This window comes from Mustela putorius, unplaced genomic scaffold, assembly GCF_011764305.1.
Source record: "Mustela putorius furo isolate JIRA1106 unplaced genomic scaffold, ASM1176430v1.1 tig00003983_pilon_pilon_pilon, whole genome shotgun sequence".
Classification (NCBI taxonomy): domain Eukaryota; kingdom Metazoa; phylum Chordata; class Mammalia; order Carnivora; family Mustelidae; genus Mustela; species Mustela putorius.
In genome coordinates, this window is record NW_025422123.1 from 1,375,177 (window position 1) to 1,393,639 (window position 18,463).

General features: G+C 44.0%; 1 long non-coding RNA gene and 1 other non-coding gene across 2 annotated transcripts; both read left to right on the forward strand.

Moving 5' to 3' along the window:
* The first annotated feature begins 664 nt into the window (after nucleotides 1–664).
* LOC101683406 lies at nucleotides 665–9,789 on the forward strand. Its single transcript, XR_198548.3, has 3 exons — nucleotides 665–846; nucleotides 2,259–8,413; nucleotides 9,412–9,789. It is a non-coding gene; the product is annotated as an uncharacterized LOC101683406 (long non-coding RNA).
* A 3,837-nt stretch (nucleotides 9,790–13,626) lies between these two features.
* Nucleotides 13,627–13,732, forward strand: LOC123389543. The gene has a single exon (XR_006604158.1). It is a non-coding gene; the product is annotated as a U6 spliceosomal RNA (small nuclear RNA).
* Nucleotides 13,733–18,463: the final 4,731 nt, after the last annotated feature.

The window sequence follows — 18,463 nt, forward strand, 5'->3', positions numbered from 1 at the left end:
GAAGATCTTGCCCTTGATTGGCTCTTCTCCATAAGCCTCAGAGATGTGGGTCAATCAAGTAAGTCCCATGTACCGATATTTTTCATTCTGTACCACTTGAAAGCATTTCCTGAGTCCTCTTACAGGAATAATAGTCTAGTGGTCTTTACATAGTATACTGGTCTTCTTATATTTCTGTCTCTCCGAATGGCTTAACTGTATGATTTTCGCCCACTCAACTCTGCTGACAGTTTAAACTAAGAGTTAACTACTGAACCCTGATATATTTGAGAGTGTGTTTACCTTGGAATTATTCTGAAGGCAATAACAAAAATAAAAAATCTGCTGGGAAAATACAGTAGTAACGCAACGGGTGGTGAGAGTGAATGTGTAAACACACTTTTTTGTTTTCAAATGCTCCATTCCCCACAAGACATCCCCAGAGCTGAGGAGTTTGGGGAGTTCTGGGGATGTACATATTGGTTGCTCATGTAGGGGTTGGTCCACCACCTACTCTCAGGCCATGGGGCATTTCACAGCCAGTACCTATGTGGTGGAGGGTCCAAGCAGCTGAGGATGGAAGCCAGCTGTAAATTTTTCTATCTTCTCATTCAGCTTTCTTTCAAACGCTCATCTCTTTTCAAGAATCGTCGAAATGCCTTTTTTTTTTTTTTTTAAGTTAACATTACAAGGAATTGAAATCTCATTTCCTGGAAATACCGGGCTGGACGGCAGCCATCCCTCAAACGAGCCCCCGTGGAGAAGACTTGGAGACGTGAGCTCCCAACTCGGATTTCCGGTGGATGCGTCTTAAATCCCACGGACTGGAGGCTGAGGTCATAGATTACTTTCTCAGTGCCATCAAGGGTCAGTTCAACTTACACTTCCTGTCATTATTGTCTTAGATCATGCATGACATAATACTTCTTAGCCCATTTCCTCACATACAGATTTCTAATCAGCTGTGAAAAAATACTGTTAATATCTGTATGTTCAAGAAGAGATGTTAGCGGAATAAGGGCTGAAAAGCTGCTCTGAACTGGCAATAGCCGGAGTTAAATAAAATAGGATGGCAAATCTGGAAATGGGGTAATGGTAGTCATTTAAGAAGAAGAGGTTAAGCGGACTGGTCAACATCACCACTAAAAGGCTTCTTGCTCTGCTCTCAACTTCATTTGCATAACTGGGGTACCATGGGGTTACAGTAGGTGGAAATGAGCTTTGCTACCAGATAAATGCAGGTAGGAACCCTGCCTCTACTGGGCTCTGTGAGATTGGACAAGTTCCTTTACTTTTCTCAGCCTTTTGCCAGGGAAATTTCCAAACTTTCAAAACTGTAGCAAGAAACAGAGATCATGCATGAAGAGCAGTTGGTACAGAGAGGTGCTCAGTACATGGTGAAACAAATAATAATACTAACTGTGTGCCCACTGGGGGACTGGCCTGGTGCTCACTGTGATGGGGGCAGGGAAAGACGAGACATAACCAAGAAGCTAGCTGCCCCCCACGAGAGCAACATTAAACACACTCAATTTGCCTTTTGTTGTTCTCATCACATCTTCACCAACATTTCCCTTAACTTCAAGTCAAATGATGACTCAAGAGATGACAAGACAAAATAATATCAAGAATTGTGAAGGGTCTGAAATTTCTACCCTGCTCGCAAGCTAACAAGTCAGCCAACCACAGCTTCACTGAAGCTGGCAGAAGACATGAGACTCATGGTCAGAGACAAATGACTTTATCACAGCACAGAAGGCAAAATGAGCTCCATGTTCTCATAAGGTCTGCCCTGAGCCCTCCCCCCCCTTAAGGGGAAGGAGACACCCAATCTTATAGTGAGATGTTAGTGAGACAGGGAAACTGAAGCACTCCATGAAAATCTGCTTTTGCTCCTTTTCCTGCTTCTATTCATTTTTTTTAATTTTTAATTTTTTATTAACATATAATGTATTATTAGCCACAGGGGTACAGGTCTGTGAATCGCCAGGTTTACACACTTCACAGCACTCACCATAGCTCCTGCTTCTGTTCTTGCTGGGACCTGCTCCCTCACCCCACTTTATGCATGCCTCAGAATGCAAATCATGGATGTCCTCCTGCAAGGGACAAGGACTTAACAGTTTCTTTAGAATCAGTAAAATCTTAGGAAGGACTAGGTGAGAATGACCAGACGGAGCTCTTACATGCATATTCCAGACCACCAGCGCTAGGGATCCAAAGCCAAGACCCCCTGGCTGCAAGGAATAACACCTGGGCTGTTGTCTTTGTTCTAACAGGTTCTCGGATGCCTAAGAAGACACATACACCAGACGGCAATCCTCAGTAAAAATCCCCAGACCATAAACAAAGACAATACTCATGCTACCTTCCTTTCTGAGTCTCCCAGGCGCTGCATCTGTATCTGCTCTCTCTAGATCTTCAGTGAACTCTGCTCCCACTTCCTGTTGGCTTGCATTTGATTTCTATCCTGCGCAAAGCCAAGGACTCTTTTGGCGGGTCCCTCTGGATCTCCTTCGGAGCCTTGGATCGGAACTGCTGGCAACATTAGCAAATCTACCCATACTTTGTCCCAGAGGGACATTATCTTCATTATCCTGTCCAGGAAACAAATCTGCCCCCTGCCCCAGAGAGAGACTCTATCTCTCTCTTTCAAGATTCTTCCATACACAAATATCCTTGAAAAGACATCTGGAACAAGAGCTGTCATAAGACATATAAAAACAGCACGGGGAGTTGTCGCCCACCTCCAACAAATGAGACACAGCCAAAGGCAGAACTCAAAAGAAGATGCAGTGGTCAAGTGAGATGTCTTGAAACATTTATTTAATCAATAGAATTGATAACTCACAAAGAACCTTAAATAACATAGTTCCATAGTTACAGAGAAAGACCATTATCTCTCCATTACTCACTGGTATGGAAGTGCCCACCTGCACAACATCAGAGCACTTTAGCTGTGTGAATGGAACAGGGCACCCCCTACCCCCGAAAGGCCTACTGGGATGGTTTCCTTCACGCAATTTCCAATCATCGTCAAATGGAACTTTAGCCCATTGAAAGAAAATGCATTAGGGTTTTTTCATTTTGTTTTGTTTTGTTTTTTATCCAAGGGAAAAAAGAAAGAAGAAGCTTTGTTACTTTCTAACTTTCTTTGGGCCTTATGAGATTAGAAGTGGTTTGGGGAAAAGAATTTTTTTAGAGGCCACTTGGGAAGATTATGGAATCCTGAGATTTATCCAGATCAGTCTTCTAATTCACATGCCTTTGTAAGGTCAGATATGGTTCTCCTGACAGCTTGAGAACCCAGGGCACACCCCACCAAAGAACTCCTGGCATTTCAGATCCAATGGAGCTTAACCTTGGAGCCCTAAAACAAGAACCACCTCAAGGATCTTTTATCCTCATTTGGAAGACAGTTTTGCCCATGCCAGACCACACAGGAATATGTATCCCAAGTTTTAGTTAAAAAAAAAAATTATTATCAGTGGTAAGATGAAGTAATTGTCATAGTAAGGAATTCAGGGACAGTCTTATTTGAGAGTTTGATGACCGAGCAGCCGGCTGTGGGTGGCAGGAAAGAGGTAGGTGAGTCAGGCAATGTCCTCTTGTCTCCACTGCTAACAGAAGGACACAGGCCCCAGTTGCTAAAGGCACAAATCTGGTTATCACTCTTCCTTTTCCCTTGCTTTCCATATCCAGTCAGTCGCAAAGTGCTACTGACCCTCCTAAATGTTCCTCAGATCTGTCCACAATCTCTTAGTCTTCGCTAAGTTCTCTTCTTTATTCTTCTGTGGTGTTTTATATATATTTATATATTGTTGCATCCCGTGAGGTAAAAATCTAATCGTATTTTTTCTCAAGCTCCAAGAAGAATTGGCAGGGTACTCTTAGAACTCCCACTCCCTCCCACAGCACACTCAACACACACGCACACACCCCCACACATGTGCGCTTGTGCGCCAGTGGGAGACAACACTTCCTATTGTTTCATGCCCGATTCCATTTGCCCAGAACTTGGTTTTCCTGTCCCCTCTAGCTATTATCCAAGAGGAGCCCCTCGAGTGCAGACTGTCAGCACGAGGCAGGAGGCTTGGCTGGCCCAATGATACGGGGACAGTGGCTCCCACCAAGGTCCAGCCCCAGCTTCAGGTGTCCTCAGCTTGCCCTAGGCCTGAGCCAAGCCCATCATGCAACTGGTGAGCTAGAGCTGTGTGAACTAAACTGAGGGGCAAACCTTGCATCTGAACTATAGATGCAGAAACACACATATGAATTCCATTCATATTTGAATCCGGAAAAATATATTGCCGGTTACCTCCACTCTAGTTTCTTGTAGCAGGGCAGATAACTACAATGCAGGCCTGGAATCAAACTTTCTTCTTAGAATCCTGGGATCCTAGTACTGTTTTAAAAAACAAATACTATTTCTTTTTAATGTTTAATGTTTTGTGTAAATAGCATTTTCCCATATGTCAGACATGGCTTAGATATATGATAAATAAATTTCAGTGAGCTATTTAAAAAAAAAAATCCCTTTACTTTAAGGCAGCTTTAAAGGGAGTCCTCCTCCCCCAGCATTCCCATTCCCAGGGAAGGAGAATTGGCCACTGTGATTTCACAGACTCTGCCAGCGAGAGCTGCTGGGGAGAATACACAATGAGGCTCTCTGTATCACCGCCGAAAAGGGGAACAGAAATGCTGACATTTCAGTGAGTATATTTGGGATCTGCTGTTGCCCTGGGGCATCCCAAAGATCACTTAATAGATGAGCCTTATCTTGTTTTCAGAGCTTAAATTAGCTTTCAAATATCCAAAAGGTTAGGGAATACCTTATTTAGTTAAGAAAAACCTAGTTTCCTTCTCTGTTCCCATCAAGCACTACTCCGTGTGTGTGTGTGTGTGTGTGTGTGTGTGATTTCAATTTCTTTTGCATAGATTTTGTAATGCTGGGAGCAACCAACAGCTACAGACTTCACGCCCTCTACATAAGTTAACCACACATTAGGGCAGTTATTTCAAATATTCTGTTCTTCCTATAGGACGGGTCATGGTTTTTTATTGAGCAAATATATGTACTGAAATGTTTTAATATCAGTACCGAGTAGAATGCCTCACACAGAATACTGAATAAATGATTAATTTTATGGCCTTATGCTCTCTGGAATTCTGTTAATAAAGATGGATAGACAGAAAACCCACTCAGTAATATTCCTTAATTCTCTATGGTAAAACAGAAATTCCAATAACGCCTGTACTTCACACACAGCCTTGCAGAAATAAGCCATCTGTTTGCTGTCCTCAGGTCCCATGTCACCCAAATGTCACTGTTCTGCACGCGCTCAGCAGATTGTCTCCTTACCAACCACAAGAAGCTGTATCTTTAATAACTACAGCAAAACTGCGTTTGTCAAATGTCAAGAACAACGTGCATTTCTGTAAGTCAGTGGTCTTGTTTATCATCGCCTCAATATCCTGAATATTCCATATTCCATAACCTGGCTTTAGGCTTCTGGCTCCTTTGTACAAACTAATAATAATGCTTAATAAAGCTCAGAAACCGCGTCCAGCCAAGTCTTCACACTGGGGGTTCCTCAGGCTGAGGAATCACAAAAGGGGGTCTGCCCACCCTCGTAGAGGTGCCTGTGGACCCCTGAAGGCCCGGCCAGCCATTGGCAGTTGCGGTTCGTGCCCCCGAGCCACACCACAGCTCAGGTGTGTTAACCTGCCCGGGGTTTTCACCTGCCGCTGAAGAGCTCACGCAGACTTGGGGTCCACTCATCGCGCTGCAAGTTAGCTTAGTTCGACTAACGCCAGCTCCCGGCTGGAGCCAGCTTGAGTCTGCCTTGTGTTTTCAAATGGGAGATAGAACCATAACCGTATGAACCGAGGGATGGTTTTTCAGCTGAAACAGAAAAGAAGTCTTATTTTCAATGTTTGCCTATGTACCTGGGAGATAAGTGAAGATGGCAAGGACCTGTATCTCAGATGTCAGTTCCCTGGTCCATCCTAGGGACCAGGGGGCCAGGACAGAAGATGTCCTGAGCACAGGAAGATCCTGCTGTGGGCAGGGACATCAGCTGCCCCTGGGAGACCATGGCGGTGATGGAGGGTGCGGGTTGCTTTCCTGTGATTTTATGAGCAGCCAGCATCACAATGAGGGTTAGGATTCATGGCCACAAGAAAGATAGTATCTAGAACTCTCAGAAAGAATTTGTGAATTGAGGAAGGAGCTGAATACCTCCACGAAGAGGTGGTTTAAAAGCCGTGAAACTTGAGCTGTGACGATTGTCAGGAAACAAAATCCCAGGGTCCTCAGCCTGATCTTTTTCTGGGGAGTCACTGTCAGAGAGGACTTTACCGGTATCTCTCAAGCGACTTTCAGAAAGAAACACCGTTCATAATCCCGTCTCTTTCCACATCTCCTTTCCCCACCCTCCCAGACTCCCACACATTCCCGCCCTGTAGCCTGCTCCCTGCTTCCTTCTCGCAGGCTTCTCTGACACAAACCTTCGTTTTGCTGTGCTCCTTACGCAAATTAATCTGGTCTGAAATGTGGGTGTGAGTTTTGGTCCGGATGGAGGTGTAGTGGTACAGCATGCTGAGCAGGGAAACACCAGCATCTTCCTCCAGGGAGGAGGGAAGGGGAGGCTATGAGTACTTAGACATTCATCATCTCTGGGTCCTGCATTATTGATGGGGCCCTAGCAGATGGGCTAGAGAGACCTGGGGAACCCTTTGTTACGGAAATTGTGAAATCAAGCTTTGTATTCAGTTCTCCAGCTTCCCTTTTCTACAAAGCTTCCCCAGCATTCAATTATTCATATGTTTGGCAAACACAGAATGCCTCTTCCCGGCTAGCAATTCAGAAAGAAAGAAATATTCTAGAGAAGGACACAGAGAAGTAAATACATCAGCGTAGCAAACACTATAATCGAGTATAAGAGTAAAATACAAAAACAATGATTGGTTTTTGCACATCCCCATTCCCCGAGCTCAGTGGCTTACACAAGAAAGGAGTTCCGTTCTCTCTTACACAACAGTTCCTGTGTGAGTAGTCAAGGGACGCTGTGGAGGTTCCCCGTGACAGGGACCATCGCTGCTTCTCTCTGGAGCACATTTTCATCCCTGGAGCGTTGCCCAGGGCTGCATATTCACAGATACCTCCCCGCCACCCACACTGGACCTGCCTTCTGACCAGCAGGACAGGGGTAAAGAGAAACTGCTTCTGGTAAGGAGACAGCCTGGAACTTGGATTCTGTGCACATACTATCAGTAAGACTTGACTCACTTCATACCATCGAGCTGCAAGGGAGGCTGCAAAGTGTGCCAGCAAAAGCTTGGATTTTGAATTTTTTGAATGAAGACACAAAGGATGGATGTGGGGAGGACAACTTCCGGACTCTGCTACCATGGATAACTAACTCATTATTCCCTAAGACTGCGTTGGCCAAGCAAAAACACCTGGTGATCAGGAGCCGTGGCTTCCAACCCTATCGTTTCCTTACTCCCCTGCCCCTGAACAGGATCACGCATGCAGCCCAAATCTGGCAAAGCCACAAGACAAAGGAAACTCAAAGACAGGTACTTTGAGTGCAGGCGGCACAAAGTGTTTGGCAAACAGGTAAGGCTCTAAGCTGAGAAATCGGAGTAGCAGATACCACTGGGCTCATCCCCAGCATGTGCGTTCCTCCCATTGATGATGAAACATGTGGAGCAATCTGTAAGTACTCCAGGTTTGAGAATTTATCAACATGTAGCATTCTGTGTCCATCTACTCCCAACAGGGACGCACACACAGCATCTTCAGGGGGTCCTCACAGTCCTCCCAGATTGCTCTTCTACAGGCAACCTCAACAATATGCTGACAACCTGGTGGAGGAAGGAGCAAAGCTTTCATCTGGACCTGGAGCAGTAGGAAGGGTCTTAGGGGCCAGAAGAGCGTTCACAATCGCTCGCCTCCCTGCTGGAAAGAGCGCACACCAGGGGGCGTGGTGCTGCCACTGCAACCTGGGTACTCCCCTGTGGTCGTCTGGACCAGAATAAAACGAAAACTGTTAACTGTTCTTTTTATTTTCATCTGATGGCAAAACTAATAAATACCCATTTTAAAACAATCAGACAAGGTCAAAAATTATAACGTAAAACCCATCCAACGTAAAATACTTGGCCGGATATGTGTTTGCCAGAATTTGTCCACTGGGTCTGTATAAAAACCACTGGTTCGGTTTTCTACAAAGCAGCTTCTCAGATGGAGTTTGTCGTGAGAGATACTTCTTAAGGATTATGCTTGGGGTCAGCAGCCCTGGTGGGAAGACGAGAGCAGCGCTGGGTATTGAGGGAAACCACTGTGTTGCAGGCCTGATGACGGCCTCAGCGGACCCCACAGGGAGCGCTGCAGTGAAAATCGCCCATCAGAAGGGCTCTCCGTGAGGTAACATGACCGCCTTTTGTCCCCGCCTCTGTCAGGATGTGCCCACCAGCCCTGCTCAGCAGGGAGGGACACTGGGAAGGGGCTCTGTAGTGAGGCCATTCCCGAAAGGGCTGACAGTTGGGGCAATAAGTCCTTTTTTGAAGGGACATCTGGGCAGTGCCTCTTCATGGCCATTACACACTTGCACCCGTGTGCACACACACAAAGTATAATTTAAAGCAAAAATGTGATCATGCCATCTATGCTTTTATGGCACTGACATTTTTTACTTAGCAACATAATGTCAGTATTTTCCTCATGACCTAAAATACAGATCATGTTCATTTTTAATTTAGTTATTAATGTAAAATGTTTAATTTTTAACCACATGGATAGTCTGTTGAATAGATGTATAATCATCAAGTCCCTGTTGATGGACATTTGAGAACCTTTCTTTCTTTCTTTTTTTTTGTCTTTACAAATAACTCAATCATGAACACACTAACATATATATCTTTTCACACATGTGTAATTATTACCATCAGGTAATTCTCCAAACTGGAATTGCTGGGCCAAAAGGCATGCGTATTTACATTTTGAAGTAGAGTGCCAAATTTCCCCCCAGCAAGGCTATACCATTTATCTAAGGATAATCAACACCAATCTTTTTATTTTTTTTATTTTATTTATTTATTTTTTTTAAAGTTGTAGGACAGAGTATTGAGTATTGACAGAGTATTTTTAAAGTTTTTTTTTTTTTTTATTTTTTTTATTTGACAGAGAGAAATCACAAGTAGATGGAGAGGCAGACAGAGAAAGAGAGAGAGGGAAGCAGGCTCCCTGCCAAGCAGAGAGCCCGATGCGGGACTCGATCCCAGGACCCTGAGATCATGACCTGAGCCAAAGGCAGCGGCCCAACCCACTGAGCCACCCACGCGCCCCAACACCAATCTTTTTAATCTTTGCTAATCTCACAGGTGAAAAATAGCTCACTGTTTTCTTCTTCTTTTTTTTTAAAGTAGGCTCCACCCCCCAGTTTGGAGCCCAAAGCCCAGTGTGGAGTTTGGAGCCCAATCCTGGGCTTGAACCCATGACCCTGAGATCAAGACCTGAGCTGAAATCAAGAATGGATGCTTAACCAACTGAGCCACTCAGGAGCCCCTGCTCATTGTTCTGTTAATAATAGTTATTAATTAGTAGCCAGGCTAAATGTCCTTTGATTCTATTTTATTTTATGTAAATATATATAATATAAATATAATAGATTCTATTTATTCGCTTTATTCACAATAGATTGTATTTATTCACTTATCTTTCCTTTTGTGAATTATCTATAGCCATCCTTTGCCCACTTTTGTGTCTGGATTGTGTCTGTTGTATTAAAGATAGTAAACCCATTTGGTATGTACGATACAATGTTATTTCCTGCTTTATCATCTGGGTCTTCTTTCCTTCTCCTCTCCCTTCCCCTTAGCCCCCTTCCCCCCTTCCTCCCCCCCTCTTTCTTTCTTTTTTCTTTACTTCCTTGCTTCCTTCCAGCTTCACTTGGGTGTTATTCCTACCAAGTTTCTCTCTACCCACCTCTAGAGATATTCTCCTGAATTTTCTTATTGCACTTCCATAAATTTTCACACTTTCAAGTTTTCTGTTAGTAAGTAATGCAAAGAGAAAAGAAAAGAAAAAAAAAGCCATGCTCTCCCCCAGCCCACTCCTCAGTGCCTTAGTGTCATCTAATTCCCCAACCACACTGAATTACCTCATACTGAGAAATATTGTAAGGAAAACACAGTTCTTACATTTCAAAAAAAAAAAAAAAGTCATTTTGAAGCAGCTGCCTCTAGCCAGCTGCTTAAATAGTCTTTCCTCCAACAGAAGTGCCCCTGACCGCCAGAACTTCCAACCCAGTGCACGGAAGGCCTGCCCGTAGCCTGCAGGAGGGGAAATGCACTTTGGGCCCCTCACATGCAACCTTCCTGGACACAAGCTATGGACAATGTAAAGTGGCCAAAATACAGTTCCAAACAGCAGCACCCGTCCTGGGCCTTTTTCCTGTCCATCCCTAACTTACCCCACATTCCCTTTCCCTTTTATTTAGTGCAGGGTATAGGCTTCCTGGCTCTGTACCTGAATTTACACAGGCCACCCCTCCTGGTTTTCCTTCCAGTTGCTATCTGAAAAAACAAATTTACGGAGATATAACTCACATACCAGAAAATTCACCCAGGTCAAATGCACATTGGAATGATTGTTAGTAAATTTACTGAGTTGTGCACAGTCCAGTTGAGGACATTTTCCTTACCCCAGGAAGATCCTTCATGCCCAGTTATAGTTAATCCCCATTCCCATCCCCAGCCTCAGGCAACCACTAGTCTCCTCTCTATCTCCATAAAGTTGCCTTTTCTGGTCATATCAGATAATGGAATCGTATACTGCTCTAGTTTTGACATTGCCTCTTATCTCCTGTGAGAAACCCCAGGTTCAACCTCAGCACTGCGGAAACTGACCAGCCAGCCCCAGGTTTGCATAGCTAGAACATGACAGAGCTCTGACTCAAATCCAAGTCTTGTGATTCCAAATTCTTTCCACTCCCTCCTGTTTTCCTGATCTGAATGCATTTACAACGTTGAACGGAAAATTTGGTGATGGTTATTTAGAAAGCCTCAAAGATTACTGACCTTCTGGGTCAGGACACGGAGTTCTTGACACTTCTCAGCCACCAGGGGGTGCCCCAAAGATCTATCTTTGACCTGGCTTTTGCTTGTTGCAGCAGGGCACCTTAAGAAAGAGAATGTCAGTTGTGACCTGAAGGGGACTTTTCTGGGTGGGATCTCTCATGTTTCCTCTCTGGGTGATTGCAAATAGCAATGGTGAATAAAAGCTGGAATGCTTTTGGCGCCCATTGAAAGTTTCTTTTCAGACCAGGATTTCTTTTTTTAATATACTTAAAGGGAAAATACAGACTTGATTCAGGAAGCTTGATGAAGAGTTCTTAAGTTACGACGATCTTGTATCACAGATATATGGATTATCATAGTATTAACAGGATGTTGCTAATCTTTTGCATTTTTACATAACTAAATTGATCATTTGGGGGAAGGGAAATGGAAAGGTTTTTTTTTTTTTTTAAAGATTTTATTTCTTGAAGAGAGAGCAAGCGCAGGCGCAGGCACAAGATGAAGAAGCAGACTCTCCTCTGAGCAGGGAGCCCGATGCGGGGCTCAATCCCAAGACCCTGAGAACATGACTTTTGCCGAAGGCAGACACTTAACCGACTGAGCAACCCAAGTGCCCCTGGAAGAGATGTTTTAAAATTTTTTCCTATATCGAGTATCTGTGTAGCTAGAATTAACTAGGTAATAATTGAATGTGACAACCGAATTTATTTTTTGAGAAATAATTTTATTGTGATATTTCCCCAGCTATGTGGGCTAAAAATGGCTGACTTTGGTGGACAGTTTTGACTTTAAAAGGAACTCAGCATCACAGTCACCCCAGCGCAGAGGGCATATGTGCCTGTTGGCCTCCCCACCCTGAACACCTGCTACACCCTCTTCTAGTCTAGATGGATGGATGAGGACTGCCCAGCAGCCAGGAGGGGAACTTCTGGGAGCATCTTCAGGGAAACTAAATGATGAATTGTGCTCAGCACCATACCTGCCCGTTGTCCAAGTCACTGGCACACTACGTCTGGTGGTGTTGCATCCCTGTTCCCCTCCTGGACGGCAGGACCACCAGAATCCTGGCTGCAGCTGTGGAACCGACATCAGGCCAGAGTCACAGGACATGGGGTTTAGGACGGGCTCTTCCCATAGTGAGCGCTGTTTTCATTTATCCTCCCTGTATGTCACTTGTAAAATCTGTAAAATAGCAATAATAATATTTGCCTTGTCCACCTTCTACCTCAGAGGGCCCGTGTGGGAAAGAAAGAAAAGAAGCTGGGGAGAGGACTTGGAAACAGAGAACTGAAAGGAGAAACTCAGGGACGGACAGGGGGAGAGAGAGAGAGAAACGTCGCAGCTCTGCAGACACCATCCTTCTTGCAAGCGCCCTGTGGGATGGAAAGACACCCCACCCTGTCTTTATTCTAAGACAACTTTCTCTGAAAAGTAGAAAATAACTCATGCCAGGTTCATGGGGTGATTTTACTAATATGATTCAAGCAGCAGAACTTCAAAAACATGTTTATGCTTGTTTATGCTTTTCCAGGAGGATTAATTTGCTTTCACAATATTAATGCCCCAACCAAATACCAAGATTAGACGGCTCGAGTTGAAATCTCACATTAATGGCAATGAGAGGTCAGAACTGACTCACCGGAAGTGGGAAACTATGCCCCTTAACACCCATCCTTTGCTTGACAACTAAGCCATCAGTGAAAACCCTGCCTTTAGGTGATGACATTGAAAGGAGGGTGCTTAGAATATTTAAAAATAGCAAACCTTCCCATTCAAAACATCTAATTAGATACAATTAATTAATATGCAAATTAGGAAATACAGCCTCTGGTTACCTCCATCGGGTCCCTGGTACCTGTGGGAAGTAGCATGTTAGCTGCAGGTGCCCACCTCAACTGGCAGGCCATTCGAACCGGGGCCACTGAATGCTCTCTGACTAGAAAGTATTGTGTCTATAAAAAGTGATTAAGCCACAATGTTGAAATAGCACTTTCTGAAATTGTGGTAAAATATACATAAAATTTACCAATTTAGCCATTTTCAAGTGTACAATTCTGTGGCTATTAAGTACACTTACAAGGATGTGTAAACATTATCACTATCCATTTCCAGAACATTTTTTTTATCATCCCAAACAGAATTAAACATTAAACAATAACTCCCCACTAGCCTAGCCCCTGGTAACCATGAAATATCACTTTTTTTTCTTGAAGTTTTTATTTCAATTCCAGCTAGTTAACATGCAGTGTAATATTGGTTTCAGGTGCACAATATAGTGACTCAGCACTTCCACGCAACACCTGGTGCTCAATGGGACAAGCACCCTCCTTCCTCCCCATCACCTTTTTAAACCCCGCACCCACTTCCTTCTGGTAACCATGAAATACCACTTTTTAAGCACATTTATTTAGCATGTCGGGTGTGAGAAAGTCATTTTGCAAAAAGGAAAAGCAAGGGAGTCAGAAAATGGCAAAACTCCGCAAGAGTTATTGTAGTGAAAATTGTCATCTTGCCCATCTTCTCCTAGCCCAGAATGAGCATCAGAATCGTCTAGGATGTGTGCTCGCTTCAGCAGGACATATACTAAAAAACTGGAATGATACAGAGATTAGCATGGCCTCTGTGCGAGGATGACACGCAAATTCATGAAGCGTTCCATAGTTTAGTGGAGCATAAGAAATAACACGGAGGACATGGGGAGATGGAGAGGGGAAGAGAGTTGTGGGAAATCGGAGGGGGGGACGAACCATGAGAGACTGTGGACTCTGAGGAACTAACTGAGGGTCTTGGAGGGGAGGGCGGTAGGAGGTTGGGTGAGCCTGGTGGTGGGTATTATGGAGGGCACGTATTGCATGGAGCACTGGGTGTGGTGCATAAACAGTGAATTCTGGAACACTGAAAAGAAATTTTAAAAATAAATAAAAAATTTAAAAAAAGAAAAAAGAATCGTCTAGGATGTGAAAGGTCCTCGCATGCAGAAAATGAATGAAAGTGACACCCAACCCGAGATGTGTCTGCTGACCATGGAGGAAGCTCCCACAGAGTAAGGAAGTTGGGGAACCCAGAGGAGCCCAGGCAAGGCTGGGAGGCGGGGGCCTGCCTGGGACCAGCAGCGGGGGCAAGGCCTCAGTTTCATCTAAAAACTTCAGTCTCAACATTTTCCCAAAACTATACTTTTAATTACTGCCCCAAAGAACATTGTTCTACAGTTGGAAACACCTACACAATTACATCTTGAATAAAATTCAGTCCCTAAACCAACCACAGTTCACACGTTTAAAAAAGCATATAAAAATGTTAATGAAGATATTAACGATAATAATGACCTATCTTTAATCTGGACTCCCGGAGTCTCTTCCTTAATGCTTTATTTACAATCTTAGGCACCTACGGTAACTGGCCCCTTTCCAGGATACCATTTCTTTGGAAAGCACATGGATTTCATTGTGAAGGGAATACATTTAAAGCATTTCTAGGCTCCCTTCCCCCTCGGCGTTTTGCTAATGTGTACCAGAACATTCTTGAAAGGAGAAAAAAGAAAAAAAGAGAAAGAAATGCTTTGTAAAGAAAAGAGTCTGCCTGCTGGCATTTCTAGCACCATTGCCTTCTATTAATGTGCAACCTAGTTAAGAGAACCGGAAATAGTTGTGTGCAGTGCTTTCTAGAGTAACAGCTAACCTTCATTTGAATACTTACGACCTGCCAGCCGCAGCTACTACATTCTTCCTGTGGATAATCTCACTTGTTCCACACCACTACTGGAGAAGGTAGGAATCATTTTTATCAATACTGCGTGTATTGAAGAAATTGAGGCTTAACGACTTGAAGCAACTTGCCCAGAATCACATAGCAAGTAAGTGGTCTAGCCAGAATTTGAACCCCAAGGAGTCTGACTCCAGGGGCCTCGCTAAATTAAATTACATTGATTTAATTTATGCAAAATCTCTATAGTGTATACATTTTTACTTTTATTTTACAGATGAGAAAACTGGAGTTTAGAGTAGTTCATTGATTGGGACAAGATTGCAGCTATTATGTGAATGAGCAGAGAAATCGGTCTTGGTGGTGCGTTGGACGCCAAACCCTTGTCCTTCTCCTTAAACAGACATCTCTGAGCTGCGCCCATTCCCCACGAAGCAAAAGCGGTGTGGTGGCAGCTTGTGATTCCCGCAAAGCTGTTGCTTCTGGGAGGGGTCCAGGGTCTGAGAGAACTTTGCACATATTCTCAGTCTCTCCCTGCAGTTTCTTGAATGGCACTTGACAGGAGTTTGATAATCAAAGTTCAATTACTGAAGGGGATGAAAATAACACAAATTGTAGCTTTGCTTTCATCTCTCTGACTCTGATAAGAGCCGCCAAGCAACAAATGTTGGAGGTTCCATTGAAAGAACAGAGAGCATGTGATAATAAATGTACCATGTGTTTTTCGGAATGCTCAAGTGCTCTTACCCTTAAGCGTTTGATTTTTCTCTCGGGGAAAAGCAACTCCAATGATCTAAACTCTGTTAATTAGGACAGGAGCTTTTCCTTACCCTTTGTGAACTTCTTGCAGACTTAAAGATATGACCCAGCAAGTTTCTCTCCAAACAAGAATGTGATGTCAAATTTGAACTGAGAAAAAAATTCTATAAACAGACATAAATTTATTTTTTAGCCCAAAATGTTAATTTTATCCATGTGACTGTTGACAGAAAAAATGGTTATAATCATCAGAAAACGAACATACTCTCAGTCTGGGGGCTGGTCAACTAATAACTATAGAAAACTTATGTGCCTTCAATTCTAAAGGTGCCCTACAGTGATAGCATTTAAAATGAGCAACTATTTTGGTAAACGTGAACAATCAGTGCTTCTTTATCTGTTTTTTTAAAAAATGTATTTTTCTTTACATTTTTTATTAAGTTATAATTAGCATAGCATTATACTAGTTTTGGTTGTGTAACATAATGATTCGATACACATATGTACGGAAAAATGATCGCCACACAGAACCTAATTAATTTCTACCACCACATGTAATTTTGAATTTCTTTTTCTTGTGATGAGAAATTTTAAGATTTATTGTTGTCTTAGCAACTTTCAAATCCATACAGTAGATTTTTTTTTTAAAGACTTTATTTATTTATTTGGCAGCGATCACAAGTAGGCAGAAAGGCAGACAGAGAGAGAGGAGGAAGCAGATTCCCTGTTGAGAAGAGAGCCTGATGCGGGGCTTCATACCAAGACCCTGGGATCATGACCTGAGCCAAAGGCAGAAGCTTTAACCCACTGAGCCACCCAGGCGCCCCCATACAGTAGCTTTTGTTTCAGACTGAGATTTAAAGGCCAGGAAGAGGATTTTCGGAAAGCAAGTTAGCTACCCAAAGTAGGTTGGAAAAGATAGTTCTAGAGCAGGGACCTGTGGAGCCAAGAAGCTCAGCTTCTCTTTCTGTGTCCGAAGGCAAGAAAAGACAGATAGGTTACTGAAAGCTTAGAACTAGCAGGGCCACTAGAGCTTTCCTTTGAAGGAGTAATAGTAAGCAGACAGCAGCTCAAAGTATGTCCTTATCAGAAGCTGCTGTAAGGAAATACTCCCTTCTCATCCCACGGTCACCCAAGCCGGCCATTTCTCATGGCCTCCCCCATGTCTCGTTCAGAAAGCAGGTCCTTCTGGGCCAAGAGGGAAATGAAGACAAGTAGAGGTAGGTCAGAAGACTGCCTCAGCCCACCTGCTCCTTGGAGAGATTCTTTTGTTTCCAGTTTCCTTCATCAGTTCCTGCCCCTCCCTTTATTTCAGACTCTAGAGCTCGTGTTCCTGAAACTGCTCACTCAGATGTCACCCATCATGTTGCCTCCATCTTCGGCTTTCTCTCGGACATTTCTGTTCTATCTGTGCTGCTCACTGTTCTATCCTACAAGGTGGTGGAACTCCAGAACATCTGCCAGCAAGCTCTTTCCCAAATGGGAAGAGATTCTAAAGTCTGGCCTTTGGAGAGAAGGCCCAAGTTCAGCGGCCAAGTTCAGAAGGAAGGTCAGCAGTCAGATTCAGGGGGAAGGTCAGAATTCAGATTCAGGGGGAAGGTCAGCAGTCAGATTCAGGGGGAAGGTCAGCAGTCAGATTCAGAGGGAAACTAGATTACTAGAATAGAGAAAGTGGGAACGATGAGTGGAAGGCTGAGCATAAGAGCTTGCTCAGACTCATTGGAGACCACAGGTGCCCCGGGAAGAGGCAATGCCCAAAGCGCGGGAACTGGAAAGGAGAGAGTCCTGTGCTGGTAGTACGCACAGTGGGGATGGGAATGGGGGAGAGCAGAGCTACAAAGACAGCAGCCTTGAGGCTGGAAACTAGCTGTAGCTTAAGAGGGGCTTTGCAGCTCGAGGCCCAACCTCTGGAGACACCACTATGGTTCTCAGGGTGATGGAAGCTCTGCTGAGTGAGACAGGAAGGGGCAGTTCTCACGCCTAATCCTGCCCAGAAGAACTTGCCTTTCTCTGTCATTTCTGTACACTATATTAACTATTGCCTCATCCTACTCTGTGACCTTTGGTCTTGTCTTTTTTTTTTTTTTTAATTAACTTATAAGGTATTATTTGTTTCAGGGGAACAGGTCTGTGATTCTTCAGTCTTACGCAATTCTCAGCGCTCACCATCACACACGCCCTCCCCAACGTCCTTCCCTCCACCACCCCATCCCTCCCAGCCCCCTCCACTCCAGCAAGCCTCAGTTTGTTTCCTGAGACCAAAAGTCTCTTAAGATTTGTCTCCCTCTCTGGTTTCATCTTGTTTCTTTTTCCCTCCCTTCCCCTATGATCCTCTGGCTTGTTTCTCAAATTCTTAAAATTAGTGAGATATCTGATAATTGTCCCTCTCTAGCTGACCTATTTCGCTTAGCATAATACCCTGTAGTTCCACTGGCCTACTTTGTCTTGATTATTGATCATCTCTCTCTCTTTTTTAAAAATATTTATTTATTTATTTGACAGACAGAGATCACAAGCAGGCAGAGAGGCAGACAAAGAGAGAGGAGGAAGCAGGCTCCCCGCTGAGCAGAGAGCCCGATGTGGGGCTCGATCCCAGGACCCTGGGATCATGACCTGAGCTGAAAGCAGAGGCTTTAACCCACTGAGCCACCCAGGGGCCCCTTGATTATCTCTCTTTATCCTAACTTCATCTTCTGCTTTTCTCTGTAGCTCCCCTCTTCCTAAGTACCTGCCTTCCTTATTCGCTATGTTCTGGTGCTTCTGCATGCCTTATCTCCAGCCTCGTTTGGTGCCTACATGCCAATTCTATTGCTTGATCAGCTTCCCAGACCATGCTCATGGATCTTCCACGGTCACTTTCTTGGCCCACCCTTTCACAGCTCTCATGGCAGAAGCTTACAATAGGGGTACCACCGTTGGACTGAAATATGGCACC